At 40.3% G+C, this 21,562-nt stretch overlaps 1 protein-coding gene across 4 annotated transcripts in view; it reads left to right on the top strand.

Annotated features, from left to right (window-relative positions):
* LOC109569039 (glycerophosphodiester phosphodiesterase domain-containing protein 4-like) overlaps window positions 1-21,562 on the top strand; it is a 153,551-nt gene that overhangs the window by 11,067 nt on the left and 120,922 nt on the right. The window contains exon 1 of one of the 4 annotated variants that reach the window (XM_070803966.1): window positions 9,717-9,854. The exons of the other annotated variants lie outside the window; for them this stretch is intronic. The gene's annotated coding sequence lies outside the window, so the exon portion shown is untranslated. Of the gene's footprint in view, window positions 1-9,716; window positions 9,855-21,562 lie in introns of those variants that run through there. 4 annotated transcript variants of the gene reach the window in all.

The following is a 21,562-nucleotide window of genomic DNA, read 5'->3' as shown; positions in this document are numbered from 1 at the left end:
CCTCCTCCCTCCCCATACCATCCCTCTGGGCCGTCCCAGTGCACCAGCCCCAAGCATCCAGCATCATGCATCGAACCTGGACTGGCAACTCGTTTCCCACATGATACTTTACATGTTTCATTGCCATTCTCCCAAATCTTCCCACCCTCTCCCTCTCCCACAGAATCCATAAGACCGTTCTATACATCAGTGTCTCTTTTGCTGTCTCGTACACCGGGTTATTGTTACCATCTTTCTAAATTCCATATATATGCGTTAGTATACTGTATTTATGTTTTTCCTTCTGGCTTACTTCACTCTGTATAATAGGCTCCAGTTTCATCCACCTCATTAGAACTGATTCAAATGTATTCTTTTTAATGGCTGAGTAATACTCCATTGTGTATATGTACCACAGCTTTCTTATCCATTCATCTGCTGATGGACATCTAGGTTGCTTCCATGTCTTGGCTATTATAAACAGTGCTGCGATGAACATTGGGGTACACGTGTCTCTTTCCCTTCTGGTTTTCTCAGTGTGTATGCCCAGCAGTGGGGTTGCTGGATCATAAGGCAGTTCTATTTCCAGTTTTTTAAGGAATCTCCACACTGTTCTCCATAGTGGCTGTACTAGTTTGCATTCCCACCAACAGTGTAAGAGGGTTCCCTTTTCTCCACATCCTCTCCAGCATTTATTATTTGTAGACTTTTGGATCGCAGCCATTCTGACTGGTGTGAAATGGTACCTCATAGTGGTTTTGATTTGCATTTCTCTGATAATGAGTGATGTTGAGCATCTTTTCATGTGTTTGTTAGCCATCTGTATGTCTTTTTTGGAGAAATGTCTGTTTAGTTCTTTGGCCCATTTTTTGATTGGGTCGTTTATTTTTCTGGAGTTGAGCTGTAGGAGTTGCTTGTATATTTTTGAGATTAGTTGTTTGTCGGTTGCTTCATTTGCTATTATTTTCTCCCATTCTGAAGGCTGTCTTTTCACCTTGCTAATAGTTTCCTTTGATGTGCAGAAGCTTTTAAGGTTAATTAGGTCCCATTTGTTTATTTTTGCTTTTATTTCCAATATTCTGGGAGGTGGGTCATAGAGGATCCTGCTGTGATGTATGTCGGAGAGTGTTTTGCCTATGTTCTCCTCTAGGAGTTTTATAGTTTCTGGTCTTACGTTTAGATCTTTAATCCATTTTGAGTTTATTTTTGTGTATGGTGTTAGAAAGTGGTCCAGTTTCATTCTTTTACAAGTGGTTGACCAGATTTCCCAGCACCACTTGTTAAAGAGATTGTCTTTAATCCATTGTATATTCTTGCCTCCTTTGTCGAAGATAAGGTGTCCATATGTGCGTGGATTTATCTCTGGGCTTTCTATTTTATTCCATTGATCAATATTTCTGTCTTTGTGCCAGTACCATACTGTCTTGATAACTGTGGCTTTGTAGTAGAGCCTGAAGTCAGGTAGGTTGATTCCTCCAGTTCCATTCTTCTTTCTCAAGATCGCTTTGGCTATTCGAGGTTTTTTGTATTTCCATACAAATTGTGAAATTATTTGTTCTAGCTCTGTGAAGAATACTGTTGGTAGCTTGATAGGGATTGCGTTGAATCTATAAATTGCTTTGGGTAGTATACTCATTTTCACTATATTGATTCTTCCAATCCATGAACATGGTATATTTCTCCATCTATTAGTGTCCTCTTTGATTTCTTTCACCAGAGTTTTATAGTTTTCTATATATAGGTCTTTAGTTTCTTTAGGTAGATATATTCCTAAGTATTTTATTCTTTTCGTTGCAATGGTGAATGGAATTGTTTCCTTAATTTCTCTTTCTGTTTTCTCATTATTAGTGTATAGGAATGCAAGGGATTTCTGTGTGTTGATTTTATATCCTGCAACTTTACTGTAGTCATTGATTATTTCTAGTAATTTTCTGGTGGACTCTTTAGGGTTTTCTATGTAGAGGATCATGTCATCTGCAAATAGTGAGAGTTTTACTTCTTCTTTTCCAATTTGGATTCCTTTTATTTCTTTTTCTGCTCTGATTGCTGTGGCCAAAACTTCCAAAACTATGTTGAATAGTAATGGTGAAAGTGGGCACCCTTGTCTTGTTCCTGACTTTAGAGGAAATGCTTTCAATTTTTCACCATTGAGGATAATGTTTGCTGTGGGTTTGTCATATATAGCTTTTATTATGTTGAGGTATGTTCCTTCTATTCCTGCTTTCTGGAGAGTTTTTATCATAAATGGATGTTGAATTTTGTCAAAGGCTTTCTCTGCATCTATTGAGATAATCATATGGTTTTTATTTTTCAATTTGTTAATGTGGTGTATTACATTGATTGATTTGCGGATATTGAAGAATCCTTGCATCCCTGGGATAAAGCCCACTTGATCATGGTGTATGATCTTTTTAATGTGTTGTTGGATTCTGATTGCTAGAATTTTGTTAAGGATTTTTGCATCTATGTTCATCAGTGATATTGGCCTGTAGTTTTCTTTTTTTGTGGGATCTTTGTCAGGTTTTGGTATTAGGGTGATGGTGGCCTCATAGAATGAGTTTGGAAGTTTACCTTCCTCTGCAATTTTCTGGAAGAGTTTGAGCAGGATAGGTGTTAGCTCTTCTCTAAATTTTTGGTAGAATTCAGCTGTGAAGCCGTCTGGACCGGGGCTTTTGTTTGCCGGAAGATTTTTGATTACAGTTTCAATTTCCATGCTTGTGATGGGTCTGTTAAGATTTTCTATTTCTTCCTGGTCCAGTTTTGGAAAGTTGTACTTTACTAAGAATTTGTCCATTTCTTCCATGTTGTCCATTTTATTGGCATATAATTGTTGATAGTAGTCTCTTATGATCCTTTGTATTTGTGTGTTGTCTGTTGTGATCTCTCCATTTTCGTTTCTAATTTTGTTGATTTGATTTTTCTCCCTTTGTTTCTTGATGAGTCTGGCTAATGGTTTGTCAATTTTATTTATCCTTTCAAAGAACCAGCTTTTGGTTTTGTTGATTTTTGCTATGGTCTCTTTTGTTTCTTTTGCATTTATTTCTGCTCTAATTTTTAAGATTTCTTTCCTTCTACTAACCCTGGGGTTCTTCATTTCTTCCTTTTCTAGTTGCTTTAGGTGTAGAGTTAGGTTATTTATTTGACTTTTTTCTTGTTTCTTGAGGTGTGCCTGTATTGCTATGAACTTTCCCCTTAAGACTGCTTTTACCGTGTCCCACAGGTTTTGGGTTGTTGTGTTTTCATTTTCATTCGTTTCTATGCAAATTTTGATTTCTTTTTTGATTTCTTCTGTGATTTGTTGGTTATTCAGCAGGGTGTTGTTCAGCCTCCATATGTTGGAATTTTTAATAGTTTTTCTCCTGTAATTGAGATCTAATCTTACTGCATTGTGGTCAGAAAAATGCTTGGAATGATTTCTATTTTTTTGAATTTACCAAGGCTAGCTTTATGGCCCAGGATGTGATCTATCCTGGAGAAGGTTCCATGTGCGCTTGAGAAAAAGGTGAAATTCATTGTTTTGGGGTGAAATGACCTATAGATATCAATTAGGTCTAACTGGTCTATTGTATCGTTTAAAGTTTGTGTTTCCTTGTTAATTTTCTGTTTAGTTGATCTATCCATAGGTGTAAGTGGGGTATTAAAGTCTCCCACTATTATTGTGTTATTGTTAATTTCTCCTTTCATACTTGTTAGCATTTGTCTTACGTACTGTGGTGCTCCCGTGTTGGGTGCATATATATTTATAATTGTTATATCTTCTTCTTGGATTGATCCTTTGATCATTATGTAGTGACCTTCTTTGTCTCTTTTCACAGCCTTTGTTTTAAAGTCTATTTTATCTGATATGAGTATTGCTACTCCTGCTTTCTTTTGGTCCCTATTTGCATGGAAAATCTTTTTCCAGCCCTTCACTTTCAGTCTGTATGTGTCCCCTGTTTTGAGGTGGGTCTCTTGTAGACAACATATGTAGGGGTCTTGTTTTTGTATCCATTCAGCCAGTCTTTGTCTTTTGGTTGGGGCATTCAACCCATTTACATTTAAGGTAATTACTGATAAGTATGTTCCCGTTGCCATTTACTTTATTGTTTTGGGTTCGAGTTTATACACCGTTTTTGTGTTTCTTGTCTAGAGAATATCCTTTAGTATTTGTTGGAGAGCTGGTTTGGTGGTGCAGAATTCTCTCAGCTTTTGCTTGTCTGAAAAGCTTTTGATTTCTCCTTCATACTTGAATGAGATCCTTGCTGGGTACAATAATCTGGGCTGTAGGTTATTTTCTTTCATCATTTTAAGTATGTCTTGCCATTCCCTCCTGGCTTGAAGAGTTTCTATTGAAAGATCAGCTGTTATCCTTATGGGAATTCCCTTGTGTGTTATTTGTTGTTTTTCCCTTGCTGCTTTTAATATTTGTTCTTTGTGTTTGATCTTTGTTAATTTGATTAATATGTGTCTTGGGGTGTTTCTCCTTGGGTTTATCCTGTTTGGTACTCTCTGGGTTTCTTGGACTTGGGTGATTATTTCCTTCCCCATTTTAGGGAAGTTTTCCACTATTATCTCCTCAAGTATTTTCTCATGGTCTTTCTTTTTGTCTTCTTCTTCTGGAACCCCTATGATTCGAATGTTGTAGCGTTTAATATTGTCCTGGAGGTCTCTGAGATTGTCCTCATTTCTTTTAATTCGTTTTTCTTTTATCCTCTCTGATTCATTTATTTCTACCATTCTATCTTCTAATTCACTAATCCTGTCTTCTGCCTCTGTTATTCTACTATTTGTTGCCTCCAGAGTGTTTTTAATTTCACTTATTGCATTATTCATTATATATTGACTCTTTTTTATTTCTTCTAGGTCCTTGTTAAACCTTTCTTGCATCTTCTCAATCCTTGTCTCCAGGCTATTTATCTGTGATTCCATTTTAGTTTCAAGATTTTGGATCAATTTCACTATCATTATTCGGAATTCTTTATCAGGTAGATTCCCTATCTCTTCCTCTTTTGTTTGGTTTGGTGGGCATTTATCCTGTTCCTTTATCTGCTGAGTATTCCTCTGTCTCTTCATCTTGTTTAAATTGCTGAGTTTGGGGTGTCCTTTCTGTATTCTGGCAGTTTGTGGAGTTCTCTTTATTGTGGCGTTTCCTCACTGTGTGTGGGTTTGTACAGGTGGCTTGTCAAGGTTTCCTGGTTAGGGAAGCTTGTGTCGGTGTTCTGGTGGGTGGAGCTGTATTTCTTCTCTCTGGAGTGCAATGAAATGTCCAGTAATGAGTTATGAGATGTCTATAGTTTTGGGGTGACTTTGGGCAGCCTGTATCTTGAAGCTCAGGGCTGTGTTCCTTTGTTGCTGGAGAATTTGCTTGGTATGTCTTGCCCTGGAACTTATTGGCCCTTGTGTGGTGCTTGGTTTCAGTGTCGGTATGGGGGCATTTGATGAGCTCCTGTCAATGAATGTGCCTTGGAGTCAGGAGTTCCCTGGAGTCAGGGTTTGGACTTAAGTCTCCTGCTTCTGATTATCGGTCTTATTTTTACAGTAGTTTCAAAACTTCTCCTTCTATACAGCACCATTGATAAAACATCTACATTAAAGATGATAAGTTTCTCTACAGTGAGGGTCACTCAGAGAGGTTCACAGGGTTACATGGAGAAGAGAAGAGGGAGGAGGGAGTTAGAGGTGACCCAAATGAGATGAGGTGAATCAATAGTGGAGAGAGTGGGCTAGCCAGTAGTCACTTCCTTATGTGCACTCCACAACTCGACCACTCAGAGATGTTCACGGGGTTATACAGAGAAGAGAAGAAGGAGGAAGGTAACAGAGGTGGCCAGAAGGATAAAAGGGGGGAATGAAAAGGAGGGAGACAGATCCAGCCAGTAATCAGTTCCCTAAGTGTTCTCCACCATCTGGAACACACAGAAATTCACAGAGTTGGGTAGAGTAGAGAGGGGTTAGGGAGGAGACACAGGCGACCTGGTGGAGAAAAAGGAGGGTCCAAAGGGAGAGAGAGCAGTCAAGCCAGTAATCTCACTCCCTAGTGAAAAATGGGTCCTGAAGATTGGGTCCTTATAGGTACAAAATTGGTAACAAATACATAAAAGCAAAAATTAAAAATCTAGAGTAGAGTTTGGAATTTCAAAAATACGATGTTAAAGAAAAGAAGAAGGAAAAGAAAGAGAGAAAGAACGAACAAACAAAAACAAACAAGGTCGCGAAAATTATAGAGAAAGTACAGGTACAAAATTGATAACTAATACCAGAAAGCGAAAATTAAAAATCTAGAGTAGAGTTTGGAATTTCAAAAATACGATGTTAAAGAAAAGAAGAAGGAAAAGAAAGAGAGAAAAAACGAACAAACAAAAACAAACAAGGTCGCGAAAATTATAAAGAAAAAGTACAAGTATAAAATTGATAACTAATACCAGAAAGCAAAAATTAAAAATCTAGAGTAGAGTTTGGAATTTCAAAAATACAATGTTAAAAAAAAAAAAGAAGAAAAATAAAGAGAGAAAACAAACAAATACGAACAATGTCACAAAAATTATAAAGAAAATACAGGTACAAAATCGATATCAAATACCAAAAAGCATAAATTAAAAATCTAGAGTAAAGTTTGGAATTTCAGATATACAATGTTATATAAAAGAAGAAGAGAAAGAAACAGAGAAGAAGAAAAAAAAAAAAAGTCACAGAAATTATATAAAAAAAAAAACTATAGGTACAAAATTGATAACATATACCAAAAAGCGAAAATTAAAAATCTAGAGTAGAGTTTAGAATTTCAAAAATATAATGTTAAAGAAAAGAAGAAAAAAACAAAAACAAACAAAAAAAAAACAAGGTCAAAAAATTATAAAATACATATATATGAAGTTTGCTGAAGAAGAAAAAAATAGGGTCTTTTTTTTTTTTTTTGCAAAGTAATAGGATATAAAGGTGAAAATTAAAGGAACAATAGAGGACTTAAAATTTTTTTTTTTTTTAATTAAAAAAAAAGAAAGAATGATCGTAAAAATAATAAAAATATATCTAGGACTTTTTTTTTTTTTTTTTTGTGGGTGTTGTGGGTTCAGTTCATTTTTGGCTAGTTCCTTGGTCAGATTTATATTTCTCAAGATCTATAGGCCCCTTCCTATGTAGTCCGTAGTAACCACAGGGTTTTGATCTATTGCCTGTAGCTTCCAAGGCGTTTCCCTCTGTTATATCTTCTTCTGTTTGCTAGTCTCTTCAGTATCTGGTTTCCGCCCTGACTCAAAGGGCACGGTGGAGGACACTTTTTTTTTTTTTTTTTTTTAGGCTTACTTGTTCAGTCGCGCTGTGGGGAGGGAGGGAGGGATGCTGCAAACAAATAACACTGGCGTGGGCTCGCAGTGCCTCAGCCACCCTGGGTCTGCCCCCGCTCACGGCGCGTGTAGCCTCCCTGTCCACACTGCTCGGACTCTAGGTTGTTCCGCCGGGAACAATCCGAGGCTGGCCCTGGGCTGCATGCACCTCCCAGGTCCAAGCCGCTCAGGTTCAGGCACTCGGGTAGTCCTCAGAGGCGCAGACTCAGTTGGGCCTGCGTTTTGTGCTCTTCCCAGGTCCGAGCGCCAATTTGCTCTTCCCAGGCGAGCGCCAATGCTGCGACTTATCGCCTCCCCGCCACTCGGTTATCTGGATGTAAAACCGGCGCACCTTCTCAGGCAGATGTTGACCGTCCAGACCCCCAAGAAGTTTTAGTTAGCAAAGAAGCCTGCTTACAGTTTTATAGATAATGTCTCTCTGGGGCTGCGATTGCCCCCTTCCGGCTCTGGCTGCCTGTCACCGGAGGGGGAAGGTCTGCAGCCGGCTATCTCTGTTCAGTCCTTTGTTCCGTGCGCGGGCCTGGCGGTCTTAGGTTAGGGCTGGCTTTTCGCGTGGTAGGTATCCCACAGTCTGGTTTGCTAGCCCAAATTATTTCGCTCAGATAGCGCTCAGGGTATTCAGGCCAGATTCTTACTCTCAGCGATGCAGCCCACGCCGCGCCTCCCTGCCCAGCCCCGGTTTGCTAATGGCGGATGCAGGCGTCTGCGCTGCTTCTCTGCTGGGGGAGTTACCGTAGGGCTCGCAATCTGCGAGTTTTAAATTGTTTATTTATTTTTTCTCCCTGTTATGTTGCCCTCTGTGCTTCCAAAGCTCGGCACAGATTCGGCAGTGAGAAGGTTTCCTGATGTTTGGAAACGTTTCTCTTTTTAAGATTCCCTTCCCGGGACGGAACTCCGTCCCTCCCTCTTTTGTCTCTTTTTTTTTGTTTTTAATATTTTTTCCTACCTCCTTTCGAAGAGTTGGGTTGCTTTTCTGGGTGCCTGATGTCCTCTGCCGGCATTCAGAAGTTGTTTTGTGGAATTTACTCGACGTTTAAATGCTCTTTTGATGAATTTGTGGGGGAGAAAGTGTTCTCCCCGTCCTACTCCTCCGCCATCTTGGCTCCTCCTCCTCATGAAATACATTCTTAATAAATGTAGTTATCTAAAACATTTTAGTGCACATTTCTTGCTCTGTTTTTTGCAAATGACTTATTACTTGCTATTTATTTTATGTTTATTTTAGACTATAGAAATAATGTAGACAAAAACCAATTTTGAGCAATTTTTTTATTCGAGTTCAAAATGGGTTGTAAAGCAGTGGAGACAACTCATAATATCAACCACACATTTGGCCCAGGAACTGCTAACGAATGTACTGTGCAGTGGTGGTTCAAGAAGTTTTGCAAAGGAGACAAGAGCCTTAAAGATGAGGAGTGTATTGGCTGGCTATTGAAAGTTGACAGTGACCAATTGAGAGCAACCACCAAAGCTGATCCTCTTAGAACTACACCAGAAATTGCTGAAGAAGTCAATGTTGACCATTCTACAGTCATTTGACATTTGAAACAAATTGGAAACGTGAAAAAGCTCTGTAAGTGGGTGCCTCATGTGCTGACTGAAAATTTTTTAAAATCATGTTTTGAAGTGTCATCTTTCTCTTATTCTATACAACAACAGTGAATCACTTCTCAAATTGTGACATGTGATGAAAAGTGGGTTTTATGCAACGACCAGCTCAGTGGTTGGACGAAGAAACTCCAAAGCATTTGCCAAAGCCAAACTTGCACCCAAAGAAAGATCATGGTCATTGTTTGATGGTCTGCTGTCTGTCTGATCCACTACAGCTTTCTGAATCCCTGCAAACCATTACATCTGAGACATATGCTCAGCAAATCGATGAGATACACCAAAAACTGCAGTGCCTGCAGTCAGCAGTGGTCAACAGAATGGGCGCAATTCTCCACCACAACACCCAGCCACATGTCACACAACCAACACTTCAAAAGTTGAATGAATTAGGCTACAAAGTTTTGCCTCTTCCACCATATTCACCTGACCTTTTGCCAAATGACTACCACTTCTTCAAGCATCTTGACTAATTTTTGCAGGGAAAACACTTCCACAACCACCAGAGTGCAGAAAATGCTTTCCTAGCATTCATCAAATCCTGAAGCATGGATTTTTTACGCTAAAGGAATAAACTTACTTCTCATTGGCAAAAATGTGTTGATTGTAATGGTTCCGATTTTGATTAATAAAGGTGTGTTTGAGCCTAGTTATAATGATTTAAAACTCAGAGTCTGAAACTGCAATTACTTTTGTACCAACCTAATATTTCTATTCTTTTGAGGCTCACCTTTAAGTTTGTTTGGCCAGACCATAGCAGCCTTTAATGTAGGCCTAACTTTTTTTTTTTTTTTTTTGCACTGCTGAGGAAATACCCTTCTAAGTCTGCTACTTAGTGCCACATGCAACAGTTTTTCTGCTTTGGTGGAAACTATTCCCAGCCTTTTATGAGCCCTGGGGATTGACTCACCACTTTATTTTGTGTGGTTCTCTCCCTACTCTCAGGTAAGTTCTTCTAAAGCAATTATTGATTCAGTTGGAGACATGAGAGACACAGGGGAACACTAATCTCCCTAAACTGCCATTTCATTCTGCTCAGTCTGGGATACTGCCAGGCTCTACTGTGTTTTCACACCCAGTGCTTTACCCTGAAAAAGTATATCCAGGTTTTAAATGAGAGATTCATAACTTCACTTCCTTTCTTTTCCTTCAGTCGAGGATTGCTACACTTCACTGCTTATTGTATGCTGTCTGAAACCTATTATTTCACATCTTGCAGTTTTTTTAATCATTTAATCTGGGCGAATTACTGTAGGCCTTGTTGCTCATTTTGGCCAGACATGAAAATTTCAGACTTTGTGTTCTTTTTTTTGGCTGCACTGGGTCTTCGTTGCTGCACATGGGCTTCTCTAGTTGCAGCGAGCAGGGGCTTCTCATTGCTGTGACTTTTCTTGTTGTGGAGCATAGGCTCTAGGGCATGTAGGCTGAATCGTTGTGGTATACAGGCTCAGTTGCTCTGCAGCATGTGGAATTTTCCGGGACCAGGGATTGAGCCTGTGCCCCCTGCATTGGCAGTCAGATTCTTTTTCTTTATATATATATATTAAGAAATACATATAAATAGAAAGTCAGGAAACACCTGGAATAACAGGCAAATTTGGCCTTGGAGTACAGAATGAAGCAGGGCAAAGGCTAATAGAGTTCTGCCAAGAGAACGCACTGGTCATAGCAAACAGCCTCTTCCAACAACACCAGATAAGACTCTATACAGGGACATCACCAGATGGTCGACACGGAAATCAGATTGATTATATTCTTTGCAGCCAAAGATGGAGAAGCTCTATACAGTCAGCAAAAACAAAACTGGGAGCTGACTGTGGCTCAGATCATGAACTCCTTATTGTCAAATTCAGACTGAAATTGAATAAAGTGGAGAAAACCACTAGATTATTCAGTTCAGTTCAGTTCAGTTGCTCAGTCGTCTCCGACTCTGTGACCCCATGAATCGCAGCACGCCAGGCCTCCGTATCCATCACCAACTCCCAGAGTCTACACAAACCCATGTCCATTGACTTGGTGATGCCATCCAGAAATCTTAACTTCTTCCAACCCCTTCTCCTCCTGCCCCCAATCCTTCCCAGCATCAGGGTCTTTTCCAATGACTCAGCTCTTCGCATGAGGTAGCCAAAGTATTGGAGTTTCAGCTTTAACATCAGAACTTCCAATGAACACCCAGGACTGATCTCCTTTAGGATGGACTAGTTGGATCTCCTTGCAGTCCAAGGGACTCTCAAGAGTCTTCTCCAACACCACAGTCCAAAAGCTTCAATTCTTTGGTGCTCAGCTTTCTTCACTGTCCAACTCTTACATCCATACATGACTACTGGACAAACCATAGCCTTGACAGGACGGACCTTTGTTGGCAAAGTAATGTCTCTGCTTTTCAATATTCTGTCTAGGTTAGTCATAACTTTCCTTCCAAGGAGTAAATGTCTTTTAATTTCATGGCAGTAATCACCATATACAGTGATTTTGGAGCCCCAAAAAATAAAGTCTGACACTGTTTCCACTGTTTCCCTATCTATTTGCCATGAAGTGATGGGACCAGATGCCATGATCTTAGTTTTCTGAATGTTGAGCTTTAAGCCAACTTTTTCACTCTCCTCTTTCACTTTCATAAAGAAGCTTTTTAGTTCCTCTTCACATTCTGCCATAAGGGTGGTGTCATCTGCATATCTGAGGTTATTGATATTTTTCCTGCATTCCAGCTTGTGCTTCTTCCAGCCCAGCGTTTTGCATGATGTACTCTGCATATAAGTTAAATAAGCAGGGTGACAATATACAGCCTTGATGTACTCCTTTTCCTATTTGGAACCAGTCAGTTGTTCCATGTCCAGTTCGAACTGTTGCTTCCTGACCTGCATACAGGTTTCTCAAGAGACAGGTCAGATGGTCTGGCAATCTCATCTCTTTCAGAATTTTCCACAGTTTATTGTGATCCACAGTCAAAGGCTTTGGCATAGTCAATAAAGCAGAAATAGATGTTTTTCTGGAACTTTCTTGCTTTTATGATGATCCAGCAGATGTTGGCAATTCAGGTATGACCTAAATCAAATCCCTATGATTATACAGTGGAAGTGAGAAATAGATTTAAGGGACTAGATCTGATAGACAGAGTCCCTGATGAACTATGGATGGAGGTTCGTGACATTGTACAGCAGACAGGGATCAAGACCATCCACATGGAAAAGAAATGCAAAAAAGCAAAATGACTGTCTGAGGACTTACAAATAGCTGTGAAAAGAAGGGAAGCGAAAAGCAAAGGAGAAAAGGAAAGATATATCCATTTGAATGCAGAGTTCCAAAGAATAGCAAGGAGAGATAAGAAAACCTTCCTCAGCAATCAATGCAAAGAAATAGAGGAAAACAATAGAATGGGAAAGACTAGAGCTCTCTTCAAGAAAATTAGGTTCAGGATGAGGAACACGTGTACACCCGTGGCAGATGCATGTTGATGTATGGCAAAACCAATACAATATTGTAAAGTAAAAAAATAATAATAATAATAATAAATAAATAGGAAAATTAGAGCTACCAAAGGAACATTTCATGCAAAGATGGGCACAATAAAGGACAGAAATAGTATGGACCTAACAGAAGCAGAAGATATTAAGAAGAGGTGGCAAGAATACACAGAAGAACTGAACAAAAAAGATCTTCATGACCCAAATGATCACGATGGTGTGATCACTCACCTAGAGCCAGACATCCTGGAATGTGACGTCTAGTGGGCTTTAGGAAGCACCGGTTCGAACAAAGCTACTGAAGGTGATGGAATTCCACTTGAGCTATTTCAAATCCTGGAAAATGATGCTGTGAAAGTGCTGCACTCAATATGCCAGAAAATTTGGAAAACTCAGAAGTGGCCACAGAACTGGAAAAGGTCAGTTTTCATTCCATTCCCAAAGAAAGGCAATGCCAAAGAATGCTCAAACTACCACACAATTGCACTCACCTCACACGCTAGTAAAGTACTGCTTAAAATTCTCCAAGCCAGGCTTCAGCAACACATGAACTGTGAACTTCCAGATGTTCGAGCTGGTTTTAGAAAAGGCAGAGGAACTTTGCCAACTTCCGCTGGATCATCAAAAAAAGCGAGAGTTCCAGAAAAACATCTATTTCTGCTTTATTGACTATGCCAAAGCCTTTGACTGTGTGGATCACAATAAACTGTGGAAAATTCTGGAAGAGATGGGAATACCAAACCACCTGACCTGCCTCTTGAGAAATCTGTATGCAGGTCAGGAAGCAACAGTTCGAACTGGACATGGAACAACAGACTGGTTCCAAATAGGAAAAGGAGTACGTCAAGGCTGTATATTGTCACCCTGCTTATTTAACTTATATGCAGAGTACATCATGAGAAACGCTGGGCTGGAGAAAGCACAAGCTAGAATCAAGATTGCCTGGGAAAATATCAATAACCTCAGATATGCAGATGGCACCACCCTTATGGCAGAAAGTGAAGACAAACTGAAGAGCCTCTTGATGAAAGTGAAAGTGGAGAGTGAAAAAGTTGGCTTAAAGCTCAACATTCCGAAAACTAAGATCATGGCATCTGGTCCCATCACTTCATGGCAAATAGATGGGGAAACAGGGGAAACAGTGGAAACAGTGGCTGACTTCATTTTTCTGGTCTCCAAAATCACTGCATATGGTGATTGCAGCCATGAAATTAAAAGGTACTTAATCCTTGGAAGGACAGTTATGACCAACCTAGAAAGAATATTTAAAAGCAGAGACGTTACTTTGTCAACAAAGTTCCATCTAGTCAAGGGTATGGTTTTTCCAGTGGTCATGTATGGATGTGAGAGTTGGACTGTGAAGAAAGCTGAGTGCCGAAGAAATGAAGCTTTTGAACTGTGGTGTTGGAGAAGACTCTTTTTTTGTTTGTTTGTTTTACATTTAAATTTATTTATTTTAATTGGAGGCTAATTAGTTTACAATATTGTATTGGTTTTGCCATACATCTACATGAATCCACCACGGGTGTACACGTGCTCCCCATCCTCTCCCACCTCCCTCCCCATACCATCCCTGTGCCCCAGCCCCAAGCATCCTGTATCCTGCATCGAACCTGGACTGGCGATTTGTTTCTTATATGATATTCTACATGTTTCAATGACATTCTCCCAAATCATCCCCCCCTACTCCCGCCCCCACAGAGTCCAAAAGACTGTTCTACACATATGTGTCTCTTTTGTTGTCTCGCATACAGGGTTATTGTTACCATCTTTCTAAATTCCATATGTATGCGTTAATATACTGTATTGGTGTTTTTATTTCTAGCTTACTTCACTCTGTATAATAGGCTCCAGGTTCATCCACCTCATTAGAACTGATTCAATTGTATTCTTTTTAATGGCTGAGTAATACTCCATTGTGTATATGTACCACAGCTTTCTTATCCATTCATCTGCTGATGGGCATCTAGGTTGCTTCCATGTCCTGGCTATTATAAACAGTGCTGTGATGAACATTGGGGTACACATGTCTCTTTCAATTCTTGTTTCCTCAGTGTGTATGCCCAGCAGTGGGATTGCTGGGTCATAAGGCAGTTCTATTTCCAGTTTTTTAAGGCATCTCCACACTGTTCTCCATAGTGGCTGTACTAGTTTGCATTCCCACCAACAGTGTAAGAGGGTTCCCTTTTCTCCACACCCTCTCCAGCATTTATTGCTTGTAGACTTTTGGATCGCAGCCATTCTGACTGGCATGAAATAGTACCTCACTGTGGTTTTGATTTGCATTTGGAGAAGACTCTTGAGAGTCCCTTGGACTGCAAGAAGATCCAACCAGTCCATCCTAAAGGAGATCAGGCCTAGGTGTTCATTGATAGGACTGATGCTGAAGCTGAAACTCCAATACTTTGGCCATCTGATACGAAGAGCTGACTCATTAGAAAAGACCCTGATGCTGGGAAAGATTGAGGACACGAGGAGAAGGAGATGACAGAGAATGAGATGGTTGGATGGCATCATCCACTCAATGGACATGGGTTTGGATGAACTCGTGGAGTTGATGATAGACAGGGAAGCCTGGGTGCTGCAGTTCATGGGTTACAAAGAGTTGGACATGACTGAGCGAGTAAAGTGAACTGACTGAATATGAAATAACAGTTTCTTAATATATATACATATATATATTATAGATGTATAGTTGACTTACAGTGTTTCAGGGTCACAGCAAGGTGATTCAGTTATGCACATATATTATTTTTGAAATTATTTTCCATTAAAAGTTATTAGAAGACATTTATAGCTCCTGTGATATACAGTAAACCTTTGGTATTTGTTGCCTTTTTTTAAAAATTAGAAATCTAGCATTCTATTCATACTATGTCCTACAAGTGGAATCAAAATGTCATAAATGGGGAGAACAGGATGGTGGAGGAGTAGGTTGGCATGGAGTACATCTCTCTCCATGGATACATCAGGAATACACCTTCAGACACAGAAGTGCATGCAGAACACCAGCTGAGAGTGGACAAGAGTACCTGACCAGTGAAAAAGGATATATAGAACCACGCAAAACTCAATAGGATGAAGGAACTAGTGGGGAAAACAGGAGTGTTAGTAGGACTGGACCTGCCCTTAGAAGGTGGGTGAACTGAAGCAGGAGTCTGATCCTCACATCAGGGCAATTGTCTAAGTCAGAGGAGAAACATTTAAGACTGAGAGTGAAACAGTTGATCTGTGGCAGCATAAATAGAATGAGAATCAGACAGTCCTTGCCACAGCCATACATACCCCAGATGGGACCGCTGGTCCACTGGAAGGCACAGCGGCTGGGAGCTGGAGTTCAGGAATTGTGGAGCAATTGCAGGGCGAAGACTGCTGTTGACTGCTGAGCGACAGATTGAGGGGATGTGAGGGAGGAGATCCTGGTGGGAAATGCCAGTGGAGGAAATCCAGGCAGCCATGGAAGCAAGATGATACTGCTGAGAAGGGGTTGGAACCATCACTGTAGACTCTGTCTCCCCACATGCTAGCATCTGCAGCTGAAGAATAGAGAGGCTGGCCCATCGAACGCCTGAGGCACTGAACTGCAGAGTAGGACCCCACCCAGGGTGCCCCTTTAAGTGCCTGAGGCACTGAGCTACAGAGTAGGACCCCAGCCAAGGGGGCCCCCTCTATGTGCCTGAATGGGAGGAGCTATGGAGAAAGACTGGCTGAAGACGCCTTCTGATGGCCAGCCACAAGAGGCTCAGAAAAAGACTCTGATAAGGCTATTACTCCTGCGATGGAGGCAACCCATATCCTGCACACTAGTCACCACCAGAGTACCCGCAAGCCAAGCAGCTGTGCCACCTTCATGCTCAACTTTCACTAGGGCAGAGCTGTCACAGGCAAAAAAGTCTTACATCTATGCGTGCAGGGTTGCCTTTGTCATGTCCAACTCTGTGACCCTGTAGACCGTGGCCTGCCAGGCTTCTCTGTCAAGGAGGGGTTTCTCTAGACAAGCAAACTGGAGCATAGTGGCTATTGGAAGGAATGGTTACCATTCCTTCTAGAGCACTATATTTCCTGCTGGCCTAGCCGCCACCTCCCCTGAGTACCTGGTGCTGCCAAAACCCCTGCAACCCAAGCAGCTGCTCCACCTCCACACCTGACCCTCATAGGGACAAACTCAAGCCTTCTAGGGCAGCTTCAGGAGCAAACCCCAGTGGATGACCCACATGCAGAGGTGGAAATAAAACCACAGTTGAAACCCAGGGGCAGTGTGGCTAAGGAAGAAGACCCAAACTTTCCCACCAGCTGTACAAGCTGCAGATTAAACCCACACGATCAACTAGGCAGACTTTGTGTCTATGGAATATATAAAAGGTCATTGAGAGCTCCCACAAAAGAAAATGCACTAGTTCTGATAACTGTGGACACTGGAGGCAAGAACACAGAGGAGTAAGACCAGATTAGAATCTGAGTTGCCCCCACAGCAGGTCCAAAGATCAGCACAGTATTAGAGGGCATCCTAGGGAGGTGAGGTGGACTATGACTCCCAAATAGGGAAAGGACTCTGACAGCTGCCGGGGTCCAGCCCCAGCTGATCCAGGGTATTCGAAAGAGAGACAGCGTCGGCGACTATTTACATATTCATCAAAGATATAAAAAGTAATAGAATGAGGATAGCTCAGTAGGAAAATTCAGTGGAGAAAAGAGGCTGAGTAGCTTGGTTTACGCGGAAAATCAATATAACCTGTGACACCAGGTTAGCTCTGACCACGGAGGCCGCAGGCGCCCTCTCAAATAGCGGAAGGTGCCCCACCTTAGACACCTTCTCTAGTGGGTCTTAGAAGCCCAGGTAAATAAATGGTCGCAGAGGACCTCCGCGCTCCAGATGGAGACTCAGCCAGAATGTGAAAGAAAGAATGACATGGGGAGACCAAGCTTTGGTGAGCAAGGCCCGTAGCTTTATTTTCAACAGGGCTTTTATACCCTAAGTTACACATAGAGGATAATAGGGGATGCAAAATCAGCAGTCTTTGATCCTTATCAAAAACCAAGGTTTCTTTCCTGCAAATTTATTGTATACAAATGGTTTAGGTGATTTACATCATCTTCTGGCCAGAAGGCCTATTAACATTTTATGACTCTTGACAAAGACTTATTTTCTCTAAGAGTAATTATTTTAAGGTTTGGCGCCATCTTCCGAAGGTGTTAGATAAAGCTGCATTCCTATAGGGCAGATGTGTAATGGGTTTACAACAAAGGAAAGAATTTATTACCTTAAGGGTCTAAAGTTGCTAACACCAAGGCCACTACTTATTTTTTCTACATACCAACTATATTAATTAATACACATTCAAGGATACAATACAGAAGATGTGGAAACTTGGCAGCAAGCATTGGCTCATCAATGAAATCTTTTACTAGTTTTATTCTGACAGTTTCTAACTCTGAGAGGCTCTAAGCTATTTGAATATCTTAAGCTTCCCATGCCTCTCGAGGCTGGGAGACTGTAAACAATCGTATGCATAGCTGTAGGAGTCTGGGTAAACTTGTCAGGCGAGTTAGAGAGCTATCTGAGGGGTTTGGATTTAAACACTCCTAATTGCCCAGGAACTTAATTAATTGGAGCTGTAAGTTAACTCTGACTGAAAGAGCGAGATGGTGGTGGGGGACAGCCCCCAGTAAAGTCAGAGGTGAGAGCACAAAGCAATAAAGTAGGCAGACTCTGGTTTTTTTGGGGGGTAGATGCTCGAGAATATCCAGAGGGACTCCTGAGGCTCGATCCCACCTTTGCGTGTGCCGAGCCTCCTTCCTCATGACCTTTATCATGAGTGGAATGCCTCACCGGCTCCCGGCAGACAGCAATGACTCAAGAAAAGCATTTATTATTATTATGGTTTGACATGTCCTGTAGATTCTTTTGGATATTTTTCTTTTTTTCCCACCTCTGTTGTAGTTGCAGAGAAGGGAATGGAAACCCACTCCAGTACTCTTGCCTGAAAAATCCCATGGACGGAGGAGTCTGGTGGGCTGCAGTCCATGGGGTCGCGAAGAGTCCGACATGACTGAGCGACTTCACTTTCACTTTTCACTTTCATGCATTGGAGAAGGAAATGGTAACCCACTCCAGTGTTCTTGCCTGGAGAATCCCAGGGACGGCTGAGCCTGGTGGGCTGCCGTCTATGGGGTCGCACAGAGTTGGACACGACTGAAGCAGCAGCAACAGCAGCAGCTGTTGTAGTTGTCGATTTCACTGGCACTATGAAATCCACCTAAGCTTTTGAGCTTTTTTTTTTTCCCTTTCTTTCTCAGTCACATTCTTTATTGTTGTTATAAACCTCTGCCTTTATGTTGGGCTTTTGCAGTTCTGTGGAATTTTTCTTTTTTCTTTTTTTTTAGTTTTAATTTTTTAAACCTATCATTATTTTTTCTACATTTATTCCTTTGTATGCTTTTCCTGCTGTTCTTTTCCCCTTGCAGTTAACCTTTAACATAGATAAATCTTCTTCATCTACCTCTATTTAACTTTTCATATCTATTCTTTCTTTCTTGCCTTTCCTCTCAATATATTTGTTAGTGTTTTTCATTGCCTTATCCCCCAATTGGCACCTTGCCTTAGTTTTATTTTGCAGGTTGTGCTTAAGTTAGTTTTGTTCTGGCAGATATAATTTTTGGTTTCCTTTTTTAGCTGAGTCAATCTATTGTACTTTATTTTTGTTGGACTGTTTTGATTTTGCTTATGGGTGTATATGTATATGTGTATATTCAGTCACACTTTTTATTGTTCTTATAAACTTCTGCCTCTCTATTGGGCTTTTGCAGTTCTATGGAGTTTTTTCTTTCTTTTCCCTTTTTTCTTTCTTCTTCCATGTTTTTGTTTTTGTTGTTTTTTCTTTTTTTATCATTTTAATTTTCAATTTTTGAAAATCTATTATATTTTTTCTACACTTATTCCTTTGTTTGCCTTTCCTACTGTTCTTTTCCCCTTGCAGTTAATATTTAATGTATATAAATCTTCTTCAACTACCTCTGTTTAACTTTACATATCTATTCTTTCTTTCTTTCCTTTCCTCTCAACATATTTGTTAGTTTTCTTTTCATTGCTTTATTCCCAACTTGGCACCTTCCTTTAGTTTTGTTTTCCAGTTCGTGCTTTAGTTAGTTTTGTTAACTGGTAAATATAATTTTTATTTCCTTTGTTTGCTGGGACAATCTACTGTGCTTCATTTTTGTTGGACTGTTTTGACTTTGCTCATGGGTGTATATGTATCTGTGTATATTCCATTATTTTAATTATTATTTTCCTGAATTTGTAACTTCCATTTGTCTGGGGTTCATCCTTGGTCTCATTTGTATATTTCTTTTAATCTCACTTAATGCCATAACAAATCACTTGTCAAATCTTCATTCCTGACCGGAGATCAAGCCCTGAGCCTTTGGAGTGGGAGCACTAACTCCAAGAGCCTAGACTACCAGAGAACTAACGCTAGGAAGAATCAAATAGTGAGAACTCACACAAAGGAAACCACTTGAATACAAGACCCAGCATCACCCAACCACCAGTCGAACCCTGTGCAGGTCGCCACATCTAAACAACAAACAAAACAAAAATACAAACCCAATCATCAGCAGGCAGGAGTGCCACCTCACTCAGCCTTGCCCATCAGAGGAAAGATAAATAAACAAACAAACAAAGCTCAGCACAAATCTCAGCCTATACAAAGCTTGCAGAAACCACTGGACCAAACTTAGGAGGGCAGAAACCAAAAGAAAGAGAGAATTTAACCTTCGAAGAAAGAATTAAACTTTCCTTGAAGCCTGGGAAAAAGAGACCTCAAACACAATAAGTTAATAATAATGAAAAGGCAGAGAAATACTTCACAAATGAAGAAACAAACTAGAAACACAAGTCCAAATAAATGAAGAGGAAATAGGCAAGCTCTCTGAAAAAGAATTCAGATAATGATAGTAAAGAAGATCAAAAACCTTGAAAAAAAATGGAGAAAATGCAAAATCAGTCAAGAAAGACCTAGAAGAATTAAAGAATAAACATACAGAGACAAAAAACACAATTACTGAAATAAATACTCTAGAAGGAATAAATAGCAGAATATCTGAAGCAGAAGAACAAATCAGTGTGCTGGAAGATAAAATGGTGGAAATAACTTCTGCAGAGAATAATAAAGTAAAAAGAATGAAAAGAACTGACGATAGTCTCAGAGACCTCTGGGACAATATCAAACACACCAACATTCGAATTATAGGGGTCCAGAAGAAGAGAAAAAGAAAGGGTGTGATAAAATTTTTAAAGAGATTATAGTTGAAAATTTCTCCAACACAGAAAAGGAAATAGTCAATCAAGTCCAAGAGGCACAAAGAGTCCCATACAGGAGAAACCCAAGGAGAAACACGCCAAGACACATACTGATCAAACTGACAAAAGAAAGTGAAAGTGAAGTCACTCAGCCATGTCTGACTCTTTGCGACCCCACGGACTGTAGCCTACCAGGCTCCTCCATCCATGGGATTTTCCAGGCAAGAATACTGGAGTAGGTTGCCATTTCCTTCTCCAGGAGATCTTCCCAACCCAGGGATTGAACCCGGGTCTCCTGCATTGTAGGCAGATGCTTTACTGTCTGAGCCACCAGGGAAGCCAGTTAAACTGACAAAGATTAAACACAAAGGAAGAATATTAAAAGCAGCAAGGGAGAAGCAACAGGTAACATACAAGGAAAACTCCATATGCTTAACAGCTGATCTTTCAGCAGAAACTCTGCAGGCCAGAACGAAGTGGCAGGATATATTTAAAGTACTGAAAGGGAAAAATCTACAACCAAGATTACAGTACCTGGCAAGGATCTCATTCAAAACTGATGGAGAAATAAAAGCTTTTCAGACAAGCAAAAGTTAAGAGAATTCAATACCACCAAACCACCTTTACAACAAATGTTAAAGAGACTTATATAATCAAGAAATACAAGAACAGGAAACAGATTTACAAAATCAACCCCCAAATAATTAAGAAAATAGCAGTAGGAACATATATATCAATAATTACTTTAAATGTAAATGGATTAAATGCTCCAACCAAAAGACACAGACTGGCTGAATGGATACAAAAACAAGACCCATATATATGCTGTCTAAAAGAAACCCACTTCAGACCTAAAGACACATGTAGACTCAGTGTTGGAGGATGGAAAA

The sequence above is a fragment of the Bos indicus genome, chromosome 15 (assembly GCF_029378745.1).
Source record: "Bos indicus isolate NIAB-ARS_2022 breed Sahiwal x Tharparkar chromosome 15, NIAB-ARS_B.indTharparkar_mat_pri_1.0, whole genome shotgun sequence".
Taxonomy (NCBI): domain Eukaryota; kingdom Metazoa; phylum Chordata; class Mammalia; order Artiodactyla; family Bovidae; genus Bos; species Bos indicus.
Note: the sequence above shows the minus strand (reverse complement) of the source record. Positions and strands in the feature narration are given on the sequence as shown.